This window comes from Geotrypetes seraphini, chromosome 2 (genome assembly GCF_902459505.1).
Source record: "Geotrypetes seraphini chromosome 2, aGeoSer1.1, whole genome shotgun sequence".
Taxonomy (NCBI): domain Eukaryota; kingdom Metazoa; phylum Chordata; class Amphibia; order Gymnophiona; family Dermophiidae; genus Geotrypetes; species Geotrypetes seraphini.
Window position 1 is genome coordinate 116971204 of NC_047085.1, and position 14039 is coordinate 116985242.

A 14039-nucleotide genomic window follows, 5' to 3' on the forward strand; every position below is an offset into this window, starting at 1 on the left:
TGCAACACTCGACCCCCAACTCTACAACCAATTGACATCGACCACAGACTGCAAAACCTTCAAAAAGAAATAAAAACCCTTCTATTCAAAAAACACATAAAACCGAACTAACACAATCAGAACTGTCCCAAGCATCACCTGCAACTACTCCATATGTACTTCTGATGTCATGACAATTCAGACATAATTTATGTTATGTTATGTTTGGAATATAAGAAAATTTTCACTGCCTGTTTCTATTCTGACCATTTATTCTGTTTCATGGTCATTACAAAAAATATTTTTTTACATAGGGGGGGTGTCAAAAAATGATGGGCCCCGGGTGCCACATATCCTAGGTACGCCACTGCTTCAGACTCATAAATTTGAAATTACTTTGGTGGATAAAACTGGATCTACAAGCTAAAGTCTGGTCTAGCTTGGAAAGTTATTTAGCCAATTTACAAGGTTAACTACAGTAGTCTATCTTTATACCACTATAAACCATATTCTCTTTGAATGATGCAGTTTCTACATATTTAATTCAGCTCACCTAGTGGTCACAATACAATACAAATTTTATTGTATACCGCCAATATCGAATATTAGGGACTTAGAATTTCCCTATCTGTCCAAAAAGACTCACAATCTAACTAAAGCACCTGAATTAACAATTACATTACATACTAAAGATATAACAAAGGAAAAAAAAAAGAAACCAAAATTCATAATCAAGACCCCCAGAAAGGGTTAAAATGATAAACAAAATAGCAAAAATTAGTCCAAAAACAAAGTAAATAAAAATAAAATATAATACTAGATTAAACAACCAGCATTTTGAACAGTACAGATCTAAGTCAATGAACCAGGCAAGATCATCTCTTCAGTGGCTGAGAGCTGGATGTTAGCCGAGGTCACGATGCAAGATTGGCTCTTCTTGTCAAATCCAGGAAGCGCTGCAAGTGCATCTCTCTCCTCCCTCAGTAATTTCCCCACGGTCTTAGCACCAGCATCGCAGAGGAAAGAAGAAACCACCCTTGAATCCACAGTGACATCTCCATGTCTAGAGCAAGCAGAAACAGGAGAAGATGGAACCCTGGAAGAAGGAAGATCTGTCACAGAACAGTGCCCAAACTCCAATTCACTTATGATATGGTTTTATACTATGCCATATTTCTTGTTCCATTTCTCTGGTTGCATTTTATGATGTGTTTGTGAGGACCTTATGGGCATATACTGTAAAAGAACCCCTTAGTTATTATTGGTGACTACTCAGCTAAAGACTGAAAACTGCCTTTAGGCAGAAAATTTATACATTTTCTTTCCAATCTGAGGTCTCCTCTTACCATTGCTTCACTGGTAAAAACACTCCCAGTTCTGGAAAGTACTTGGTAGCATAAAAATCCAAGTGCTATACCTGGTAGTGCCACTAGGTGTCTCTGCATACACATAATGGAAGTAATTTTATAAAGATTTTCCACGTTTTACATGCAGAAAAGAGCTTTTATAAAATTGTGTGACTTCATAAGAATGCAACTGTATGTACACAAAAGGACTAAATTCAGTAAACGGTGCCCAAATTTTGGTACCCCAAAAAAACCCAGCACGATTCTATAAATGGTACTCTAGTAGTTGGCCTAGTCTGAATTTATGTTTATTAAAAATCTTTCTATACCGCCAAAAAGGATCAAAGCGATTTACAGCTTTAAAAGGTCTATTCTCTCAGACCTGTTGATTTAAGACCTGTAATCCTACAGTGTCAACAGGTAAACCTTGCTTTACTGATCCAAAGGTTGCTGATCCACACAGTGGTGTAGTAAGGGGTTGGGGCAGAGGGGCAGACTACTCCAGGCGCTGTCTTGGTAGGGGCACTGGAACCTCTCTTCCTCTCTGTCCCTGCTCCTTCCCACCCCTCCTCCACTATGCATGCACCTTCACTTCCTCTCTGTACCTCTAGTTCTTTGTTGGCACGAGCAGCCGTTCCAATCTGGCCTTAGCTCTCCCTCTGACATAATTTCCTGGGCTTGTGAACAGGAAGTGACATCAGAGGGAGAGAGAAGACCAGTGTGGGCAGCAAGTTGGAGATGGTGCGCGGGCTGGGGAAGTTAAAGAGATATGGGGAAAGGGGACCATATGCAGCGGGGAAGGAGCAGGAGGGGCGGGGAATGAGCAAGGGTGGTGGGCACCACTACCCCGGGAGCCTCCCACCCTCACCCCGGGAGCCTCCCACCCTTACTACACTGGATCCACAGTCTTTTAGGACTATAGTGCCACCTAGTGAAATTTGACTAAGGAGCTTGTGACACAACCAAGAGACCTTAAGGATCCCAGTGGTGTGTGGGAGAGGAAAATATAATCTCCACTAACCAAAGAGAAAACAAAAGTGCAAGAGGTCAAACAGTTAACAGTATCTAAATGATCACTTCACTGCAATACCAGTTACCCCCAGACCATCTTTTGGGGTTTCTTAGATGAAAGCGTGCAGACAAATGGGTGCAGAACATCAGCGCGCCATATTAAAAGTTAAATTTAAAGAGCTCTGAGGGGGGATTTGCGGGGGAACCCCCCCTGTTTACTTGGAAGTTGGCGCTGCCATTGGGGGGTTCAGGGGGAACCCCCCATTATAGAGGAAAGTGTAATTTTTCCTTGTTTTAGGGAAAAATTAGTTTCTTCTGTATGTGTGTGTGTGTGTGGGGGGGGGCCCCCACCCACCTCAATGGCATCGCCAACACTTGTAAGTAAAGTGGGGAGTTCCCCACTCCCCCTTGGAGCGCTTTAAATGTAACTTTTAATCTGGTGCGCTGACGTCCTGCGCACATTTGTCTCTGCTCATTTGTCCGCACGTGATTGTCTGGCGCGCTTTAGTTCCGTCACCTCCTTTGGACCCATAGGCCTGATGAATGCCAGATCAGTTGCTAAGAAATCCTCAGTGATCCATGATGTCATTCATGAACAGCATCTAGACATTTTAGGAATAATGAAACCTGGCTAGATGAATACAGGGGTTTACCAGTGACTGAACTATGCCCAACAGGTTTCAACAACCATCAACCAAGACCAGGAAGACAGGGTAGAGGGTACTGCTTCCTCTAAGCTGAGAGGAGTTCCTCCATCTGCATTGCTGCTCGTGGTGAGTGGTGCTTCAATATTGTGTTTTCAAATTCTAGAGACAGATAGGTTCGCTGAAGTCCCGCAGAGCTTGCCTGTCTTTCTTTATTGACAGTGTGATGGCGAAGCAGTACAAACTACTGCCAGGATTGGATGGAAGACTCCTGCTCAACTCAGAGGGAACAGGGGTGGAAGGATAGCAGTCCTGATTTTGGATACAATCTAAGGGTTACCAGATTTCACGAAATAAAAACCCAGACACATGGCCTGCCCCCAGCAACACCCCGCCCTGCCCCAGCCCCTCCCTGTTCTGCCCCAGCCCTGCCCCATTCTGTCCCAGCCCTGACCCATTCTATCCCAGCTCCCCCCCCCCCACGAACCTCCTCTTAATCTTATGGCTGTGTTTGGAGGGCCTCTGACCATGCTCGGATGTGATGGAATGATGTCACATCCATTCATGCTCAGAGGTCCTCCCTGACACAGCCCCGAGCTGAAAATCCGGACAAACTTCTTACAGGTTAGAAAGATGTCCAGACTCCTGGACAGTCCTCTAAAAAGAGGGCATGTCTGGGTAAATCCGGACTTCTGGTAACCCTAATACAATCAAACTACGCAGAATCAGAATCTTTTTTAATTCAGCTAAAAGAGGAAAAACCAATTTGGGTGGTATACCAAGTACCTTGTAACAACACATCATCTATGCAAGATCTTCTTGGTCTGATTACACAGGTGATCCTGAATTACCCTAGGATGGAGATTATGGGAGATTTCAACCTACATATCAAAACCCCAGACACTACCATAACTGTCTTTCTAGACATGATGACAGCACTAGGATTCACACAGTTAGTAAATTCTCCAACCTATGAAAAGGGTCACATACTAGACTTGGTATTCTATAAAGGGGTTGATGAAAAAAATACCTCTATTATGACCATTTCCTAATTAAAATTTCCCTAAGTGACCATCTGAAACAAATGGTATATTCCAGAGTTTGGAAGATCAGAGAATAATAAAAGCTTATTGCTGAGAATTTCCTAGATGCCTTGGACTATCCATATGTGGATGAAAAGACTTAACAGCAGCCAAAAAACAATATTTCTCTCAATGCATTGAACAGGTTATCAATTCAACTAAGCACCTGTTTGTCAGATAAGCTGACGAGTCCCCAAATGTCAGATGAGTTTCCAAATGTAATCTTTTGTGTTTTTATGTATATTCTCATCTATTCTAGGTCCTAGATTCAACCCTCAAAGAGGTAGCGTGCATAAAAAGTATCTATCTATCTATTAATACAGAGGTACAATGCATATGAGTAATATTGGAGCTGCTACTTTGCTTTGATTAATGAGAGAGAAAAGACAGTTTGTATGAATGGGTGTCCTGTGTGTCCCTGAACAGGTGTGATGTGGAGTTATAAAAGGGGAGGCCAAGAGAGGGCCAAAAGCCTTGAGAGGGGGGAGGGTTTGTCTGGGTTTATACAGGTTGGAATCTTGTTCTAAAAATATTATCTATTATTAGTAAATACTTATCTTAACACATTTTCCAGTGTCTCTCTGTGCCATCATTTGGAATCTGTTTTAGACAATAGCCCTTAATTGATAAGGAAGGTGTTACTCTTTTGCAGGAATGGTAGTTGGAATCAGTCTGCCTGGCTTCTTTTGTTCTTTTCAAGCTCTGGTAGTTAACATATCTTCTTGAGAAATCCAGTCTGGATGGATACTCTCATTCTGGCTCAAGATATGTGGATTATGGGCAGGGGGCTTATTCATTCTATCTTTACTAATATTCCCAGGGTCAGATTTCTTTAATATAATATCCCAGAGTCCTTTGCTGACACTCTGGCCCTGCCAACACACATGCAGACAGTATACAATCAATGTAAGGCTGACACTGTCTGCATAATAAACAGCATACTGCAACCCTCACAACCTGCCCATTCAAAACTGAACTGCAAAAATCGATCCACTTGTATGCATTCTACACCACCCAGGATTTTGTAGACTTTAATCATATCTCCCCTTAGCCATCTCTTTTCCAAGCTGAAGAGCCCTAACCTATTTAGTCTTTCCTCATACAAAAGGAGTTCCATCCCTTTTATCATCTTGCTCGCTCTTCTTTGAACCTTTTCTAGTTCCACTATATCATTTTTGAGATAAGGCAACCAGAATTAAACACAGTATTCAAGGTAAGGTTGCATCATGGAGTGTTACAGAGTCATTATAACATTTTTAGTCTTGTTAACCATCCCTTTTTTAATAATTCCAAGCTTCTTGTTTGCTTTTTTGGCTGTTGCCACACATTGGACATAAGGTTTCAGCGTAGACATTTTTGAAGGATTTCTAACACCAAGAGCCCAATATCTACTTTATTTTTTTATTTTTGAGTTTATTGACTAATCACTTGTCTGTGAACTGAACAGATGAACTGTTGGTCCACTGAGTAACCTGTGTCTTTTTGGGAGTGAACTCCTAATTGAGAGGGTGGGAAAAGGCACTGCAAGGGTGAATGGTAGTTCATGAGCTAGGGCTCTGATGAAATCTCTTCCAGGAAAATGATCTTTTCCTGTCGCTTCCGGAGCTTCCAGGGAACCCATTACATAAAAAGTATAATTCAAACTCCATTAATGTAGGAGTTAGTTTCACTGATCTACACAACATACGCTATATTTTCAACATGAAAGGACAAATATAGAAACATTCAAAACATAATTAATAATAAGAAACTAAAAAGTTTTGATTGCATGTTTTCACACCCTTTGTCAAAGCAATCTCAAATTAGGATTGTTTCTATAAATTCCTTTAACAATGCCCATAATATGATAAAAGCCCACCTGTATCCAATCTTAGCAGTTGAGCTGATTTAAACACTTCTGGATGAAGAATCAAGCTGTTTCTGTTGTATGAAGTGAATATAAAACAAAGGTTTAACCATGCTGAACACAGAGCGCTAAAAGAAATCTAGGCTAAAGTTGAGAGAAAGCTATAAGACAAAAATCAACCCCTGATATTCAGTGCTATTTATCAGGCTAGGGATAGCTCTTAGCTGGTTAAATAGCATTGGCCAGCTGACGGCTAATATTCAGTGGGAGATAGTCTGCAGTATGTTTCTTTTGTGCATGAAAACTGCCAAGCTGTATTGGGTTGTGTGAGCCCTTTAAGTCCATAAGATTCCAACAAGATTTCATCAGTGCAAAAATATATGCAGCATTACTTCTCAGTGTTGCTGAAGCTCCCAGTCTCTCATGCATGGAGAGAGCTGGTTAAGAACAGACTCCCAACTGCAAAGTAATAACTTTTGTCCAGCACATATGATCTGTAAATTATTTTTTGATTGATACATTAAAGAAGAATTTGATTCTCAAGTTCTGTCTTTTCATAGTAATGTTCTGTACTCTGGTTTAAAGTGACAGTCAAGCCTAGTGTTTGGAACGATACTTTGTAAGGACTTTTAGTTATGCATGCAATTATGGGACTCACCCTTGCATTTTATAAATGGTGTTCCTAAATGTGCACCAGAAAAAAAAAAAAAAAAAATCAGCATTAAACACTATTCTATAAAGGGGGGGGGGGATCGGGTGCCATAGGATGTTTTGGGGGGTGGGGGGTTCTGGCAGGAGGGACTGGTGGATGTCTTGGCCAGGTGGCGGTAGGAGGAATTGGACATTTCTCCTGCCGTGGACATTCAGGGGTGGGGGTGGGCAGCTTCGGGGGTTCCGGCAGGAGAGACTGGCATCGCTCCTGCCGGTAGTCTTGCGGGGGGAACGGGTTCCCTGCCTTGGCCGCTAAATTGCCGCGATCAGTTCAGCAGCCGTGTCTATTTGAAATATAGCACCAAATGTAGGCTTGATCTTTAATCTTGGAACCAACAATCTATCTCTCTCTCTTCAATGTCCAAGAATACAACTCTATATATTCCGTTAATTCTTCTTTCACTTCAGATATAGATCATGCTTGTTATGGACCTCAGAACCACCCAAATTCTACAAATAACGGTGGAGGTGGGTGGTTCTGAGGTCCATAACAAGCATGATCTATATCTGAAGTGAAAGAAGAATTAACGGAATATATAGAGTTGTATTCTTGGACATTGACGAGAGAGAGATATTTGAAATATAGGCCAGCATTTTGCTCAAACATATGCTCTGAAAAATACCTTCTGTATAATGTGTTGTGTGTTGCACTGTACACCATATCACACTGTGTTCACATTAAGCTAATGACAGTTTTTTTGGACTACAGTGCCAGTTTTCTTCCTCTCCTTTATATTTTCCAGCTGCATGAAACTGGTCTCCAGGGGGTTCAAAAGTGGTGAGTCTTCACTCACAGCTACCAGAGTTTTTCCCAATTTTGACTCCCCACCTAATTCAACAATTGTGGTGACAGTCCTCAAGATGGGACCATAAAGTATAGTTTCCTTCAGCGCTTGCTACGAGTACACCCCAAGTCTGATTGCTAAGTGTCACCACTCTCTGATAGCTGAGATGTCTCCTGTCTTCCGGTGCTGCAAATATTGCTCCACTGGATCACCAGGTTTTCTCAGTCTCTGTAGCAAGAGCTGGGCTTGCCAATCAAACTCAGATCTACCACATCGTAGCATACAGCAGTGTTTTTTAATATATATGTCCAGCGCTGGTTTTTTATATGTCACTCCAGTAATTATCATAGTCTAGGGACAAAGGGCTAGATTCACAAAGCAAACCGATCGTGTACCGATTGGTTTGCGAATCCTTTGCGACCCAATTTCACTCCGACCCGATTCACTAAAGTGTTTAGCGATCCCATCCCGATCCGTGCATGCAAATGAGGTAAATGGCATGCAAATCTGGGAGGGCAGCGATTCACTAAACCCTTTAGCTAACACTGATTGGGCTTGCCGATCAGAAAAGAAGTGACTGCTGAAGACCAGTTGCTTCTATCCTGGCCAACTCTCCTGCCCTCTTCTGCCCTTTAAAACCATGGGCTCGCAATGCTTTTTAGCAGAGCAAGCCCGTGATTTTAACCCAAAATCCGCCACCACCACTGCCATCGGTATTTAAATCTAAAACCCAGTGGCATACCCGGGGGGGAGGGGGGGCATTCCACCCTGGGTGCAGCCCATAAGAGGGTGCTCTGAGCGAGGGCTGGTGTCATGGTCCAACTCAGGAAACTTCTTCCAGCTGTGGCAGCATTCAGAATTCACTGCTCTGCCAGTGTCAGGCCTTCCTCTCTGCCAGGTTCTGCCTTCGCAGAAACAGGAAGTAGGCGGGACCCAGCAGAGAGGAAGGCCCAACACTGGCAAGAGCAGCGAGTTCTTAACATTGCACTGCTGACATGGTGAGGGGTGTCAAAAAGAGGGAGGGAGACGAGGGGGAGAGAAATACTGTACCTGATTGTGAGAGGGAAGGAGGAAGAAGGAAGACCAGGGAAGGGAGAGAGGAAAAAGAGATGTCAGATCATGGGGAAGGAGGGAAAGGAAGGAAAGGAAGGAAGGAAGGAAGGAGATGCCAGACCATGGAGGGGGGGGGGGAGTGAGAGAGATGCCAGAGTATGGATGGTGGGGGAGAGAGATGGAAAAGAAGAAGAGGAGAGAGATGTCAGGGCATGGGGATAGGGAAGGGACTGAGATGTCAGACCATCGGGAAAGAAGGGAGGGAGGGAAAGGAAGGAAAGGAGATGCCAGAGTATGGAGGGAGAGGGAGAGATGGAAGGAAAAGAGAAGAGAGGGGAGATTTCCCAGGGTATAGGGGAAGGGAAGCAGTAACCAGACCATGGGGTGAGTTGGGGTGGGAAGGAGGGAAGGAAAGGAGAAGAGAGAGATGCCAGAGCATGGAGGAGGGAGTAGAGACAGAAAGAGAGAAATGGAAGGGACAGAGAAAGAGGGCTGATGCTGGATGGAATGGAGAGTGAAGAGAAGATGAGGAAACAGATTCAACTTATTATTTCTACTTCAGCTTAATCATATAAATCTTCAGAAACCTCAGTGATATCCCCCTTATCAGCTTAGAATTTCATTGCTGACAGCAGGGCCAACGTTAGGGGGGAGCAAAGAGGGCAGCTGCCCCAGGCAACACGGCTCTAGGGGGCCCCGTGAGCTGGCATATCCTCCCCTTGAAGGACCGGCACCTCAGTGTGGCTGCAAGTCTACCCACTCTGACGTAGTTATTCCGGAGCAGAGTCGGCAGCTGCTCTGAAGTGCAGGAAGGTCCCGCGATGACTGCATCTGCCAGCTTTGCTCCGGAAGAAGTAAGGGACATAGGAAGGGATAGACTGGCAGATGCAGTCATCGCGGGACCTTGCTGCAACTCCCTGCGTCTGCTGGTCCACCCCCTCCGATGTTACTTACTTCTTCCTGAGCAGAGCCGGCAGCTGCAGTCATCGCGAGACCTTGCTACATGGCATTGGTTTGGAGGGAGAGAGAAAGTAGCATAGAAGGGTAGTGGAGGGAGAGAAAAGGGACAGATACTAATGGAATTGGTGTGCAGGAAAAGGGGAGAGAGACATAAGGGGGAAGGATACTGGATGGAATTGGGTTGGAGGAAAAGAAAGGGGGCAAATGCTGATGGAAGTCGGGGGAAGGGAGAGGAGAGAGTGAAATGCCAGACCATAGGGGTGTGGGAGAGTAAAAGGAAGGAGAGGAGAGAGATTCCAGACCATTGGAGAAGGGAAGGGAAGAAAATGGATGCCAGCCCAATGGGGGTGAAGGGAAAGATGGAAGAAGGAGGTATAAAGTTTCTGGAAGAGGAATAGAAGGAGAGAAATGCCATATAGAAGGGGCAGAGAGAGAGAGTAGACAGTGGATGAAAAGAAGAGAGTGACAAGAAGATGAGGAAAGCAGAAACCAGATAAGACAAAGGTAGAAAAAAAATTTCTATTTATTAATTTTTTTGCTTTAGGGGACATGCATCGCTGTTTCTGTGGTGTTGCATTGTATGCTGAGTCCAGCTTCTTGGTGGTTCAGTTTAACTTTTGTCTATGTATTTCTATTTTATCCCCCCTTTACAAAACTGTAGAGTTTTTTTAGCGCCGGCCATGGTGGTAACAGCTCTGATGCTCAGAATTCTATGAGCATCTGAGCTGTTACCACCGAGGCTAAAAACCACACTACAGTTTTGTAAAAGGGGAGGGGTTAGTTTGTGATTACATATTCCACACTAGGCGAAGGTGTTTTCTGTGTTCTGTGTGTTCAAAAGACATGGTTTTCAGTTAGAATTGACTGTGCAGGATTGATCTGTACTAGGCTGGCTTGATTAGTTTTACAATGGGTTTATTGATGTACTGCTCACTGCAGTATGTAAGATGCTGCCCTTTCCTAGGTACACTCTTGTGTGACGTGTGAATTGTTATCATGTTTTTCATACAGATGGGTGGGTGGGGGGGGGGGTGTGTAAAAAAATGATGGGCCCCGGGTGTCACATATGTGTGAAGAAGTCATTTAACATTGTTTTATACGTATATGGTAGTAATGGTGGGTATGGAAATTGGGAGAGGGCCACCCTCCTTAATTTCTGCCCTGGGCCCCAGCATGTCTAAAACCGGCCTTGGCCGATAGGGATATTAAGTATCTGATCCTCACTGGTTTCACTTTTTTGGGTTGAAAGTCACAACTCTCATTAATTCAATTTATAATCTTAAACATCATTCTTCAATCATACATGAATAGAAATTTTATCTCACTTATCTAAAATCTGCTTTGAAGAAACTTCAGTGAATCATATTCGGATTGAGGATCTGACAACCGACATGACTGATGTTTCACATGAAAATGCTGTTTCAAGGTTAATCCCCTAAATGTAAAACAAACACTATATAAATTTCATCATAGAACTATTTCCCAAACATATTTCAAAAAAACAAGAACCTCACAGCAATTTAAAGTACCTCCTCTTAGTGCCGATCCCATCTTCAGCCTTTCATCTTCTTCAGACAAGAATAGCGGCAGCGGTTTTTCAGATCATATTAAACCCTCCTTCAGAAAACAACTTTTATTTATCCAGTCATAGAGTGCCCGTTAGACCAATGACATCCACTCAAGTTCAGCATTCAAGCCATGTGGACTCACCGTATTCAGGGTATATGCCCATTTCTGTTCTTTATAGTTTAGTAGGCTTTCAGAGTTTCTACCCACCCGACCTGTTTTTTTAACTTGATGGATAATTCTCCCATGAATATCCATTAATATATGTGCCAGTGGGGCTTGTGTGTTTTAAAGTAGTGATCCTGGATTTAAGTTCATTGAAATGCACTCAAACCGGGCAACAATTAATTTTTGAGCCGATAAGAGTGGTATCGCTGAGGTCTCTGAAGAGTTTAAACTGAAGTAGAAATAATAAGTTGGGCTTATTTTTTTATGTCACCCTTCTTGTCTGTAGAGCTGTGGCCCTACCACAAGGCTTGCTGCCTATGACCCAGAGGATAGAGATGTGACTGTGTTAAGTTACCAAGGAAACTAAATAAGGTCAACTAGTGGTGACAGCAGTGCTTCAGTAAATCTTCAATAGAAACATAGGTACAAGTTTTATGCTATGCTAGCATGCTGACTTGACTCAAAGAATAGTTAAGCTCTAGAACTCACTGCCAATGGATGTGGTTACCCCAGTCAGCAAAGCTGGGTTTAAGAAAGGTTTGGACAAGTTCCTGGAGGAAAAAAGTTCATAGTCTGCTATTGAGATATCCATGGGGGAAGCCACTGCTTGCCCTGGGATCGATAACATGGAATGCTGCTACTATGAGTTATTTAGGTTTCTGCCAGGTACTGTGACCTGGATTGGCGCCTGTGAAAATGTGAAACTGGGCTAGATGGACCATTGATCTAACTCAGTATGGTTATTCTTATGTTCATATGCTGTTATAACAATAATTGTAGGGCTGACATTTGGGAAACACCATCCACAATAGAGGAACTGGGATGAAATAAGCACACAACTCAAACAAAAACCTCCAGTTATGCTGTATTAATTTGCCGAAGCATTCCCTCTGTGTTATGTCCTACAGACTATTGCTGAATAAGGGGAAAGGCCTCAGAAGCAACGAGGTGTACGCTTAGCACCAGGGCTATGAGTGAGAGCTAAAAACAAATCTCGGCTCCCCCCCCAATGACTGTCCTGCATTCAGTTCTAGGACAGTCATTTCTCCTGCTATTTCAGAGCCCTGAAGAAATGATAACTTCGTCATGAAACGTTGGCCATTGTCGGCTATTCATAACAGTGGCGACATATGACAGTTCAGTGTCAGCTTCGGCGTTCAGCTTTAGCATTCTAATAATGCCACTGAAGCAGCAGCAGTGGACTAAATCAACAGCACAAAGATAAGTCCGGTTTGTTGATTTTCAGTCTTGTTGAATGATTTAGGGCTCCTTTTATCGAGCCGCGCTAGCGGGGTTAACGTGCGCGACTTTTCATCACGCGTTAACCCCCGCGCTGGCCTAAAAACTACCGCCTGCTCAAGAGGAGGCGTAGCGGCTAGCGTGGCCGGCGGTTTAGCGCGTGTTAAACCGCAAGCGCGCATTTGTAAAAGGAGCCCTTAGTCATAATAACAGCACTATTGCAGCAGCATTGATAAGGCTTTTTCTGGCTGATGATCGAAGTGTGGGGGGGAGCTAAGATGTTTCTAGCTCTCACTCATAGCCCTGGTGCTAAGTGTGCACCTCATGGCTTCTGAGGCTTTTTCCCTTATTCAGCAATAGTCTGTAGGACATAACATAGAGGGAATGCTTCGGCAAATTAATACAGCATAACTGGAGGTTTTTGTTTGAGTTGTGTGACATTTGGGAAATACATGTATTCTTATGTAAAGCAGACTGGGTGGACCTACTTGTCCTTACTTTATCATGGTATGCTATTACTTTGTACAAGGCACAGAATCTTTATTGAAAAAAAATGTAGAAATCCAATTAGTGGTTCTCATAGGTGAAGAGACAGGACTCAACATGGCCCGTGTTTCGGAAAACAATCCTTCCTCAGGGGTCCGGGATAATAATAATAATAATTTATTTTCTTGTATACCGCCCTACCAGTAGTTCTGGGCGGTTCACAACAAGAGAAACTGAGACATTTCAGTGAAGAAATACAATATAAAAAAACATATTCCTGATTTAAATACAACATCAATAAAAAAATATAATTCAATTAAAATACAAATTCATAATTAAGATACACCATCGTTAAGTCTTCAACATCTTTCTAAAAACTTGATAAGAACTGGATTCTAATATCAACTTGCTGAAACTCTTGTCCCAAGAACCCACCTGGTAAGCTAAAATTCTGTGGAAAAATCGTTTGTAAATACAACCTTTTACTGTTCGAAACGTAAATGTAGCAAGTTTACGTAATGTCGGCTTTCTGTCTGCAAATTTAAAATGATCGACAAGATAAGTTGGCACAAGGCCATACGATGTCTTAAACAAATACAGTAGCCTGCTTCAATAGCTGACGGCTCAAATCCAACGGAAGAAAAAGCCTCAGGTCCATCCAGTAGATCAGAAAGCTCAAACCACCTCCTTTGATATGCACAAATAGAGAACCTTTATCGAGAAACTTTCGCTATCAGTTAGTTAACTGTGTTGCAGCAGGACAGAGCTCTAAGTCGCCTGTCGTTTTCGGATTATCTCGATAAAGGTTCTCTATTTGTGTGCACCAAAACATCCCGGATCCCTGAGGAAGGAGTGTTTTCCGAAACAAGGACCATGTCGGGTCATGTCTCTTCTCATATGAGAGCCACTACATTTTTTTTCAACAGTTTTCTCCCTTGTTTTCATCGTTTGACTCTTCACTGCAGATCAGTTGGATCATTCTTTTGTTTTGTCTTATGCTATTGCATTGTAAATACTGTTACCATATTACATGTTATAAGTGTCAGTGATGGCCAAACCGTAGATTTTAATAATTGTGACACCTAAAATGCCACCTGTCTTTGTAATGCATCTGTCATGGATTTTACCGCTAGCTGAAAAAAACAAAAAAAAAAAAAAAAAAA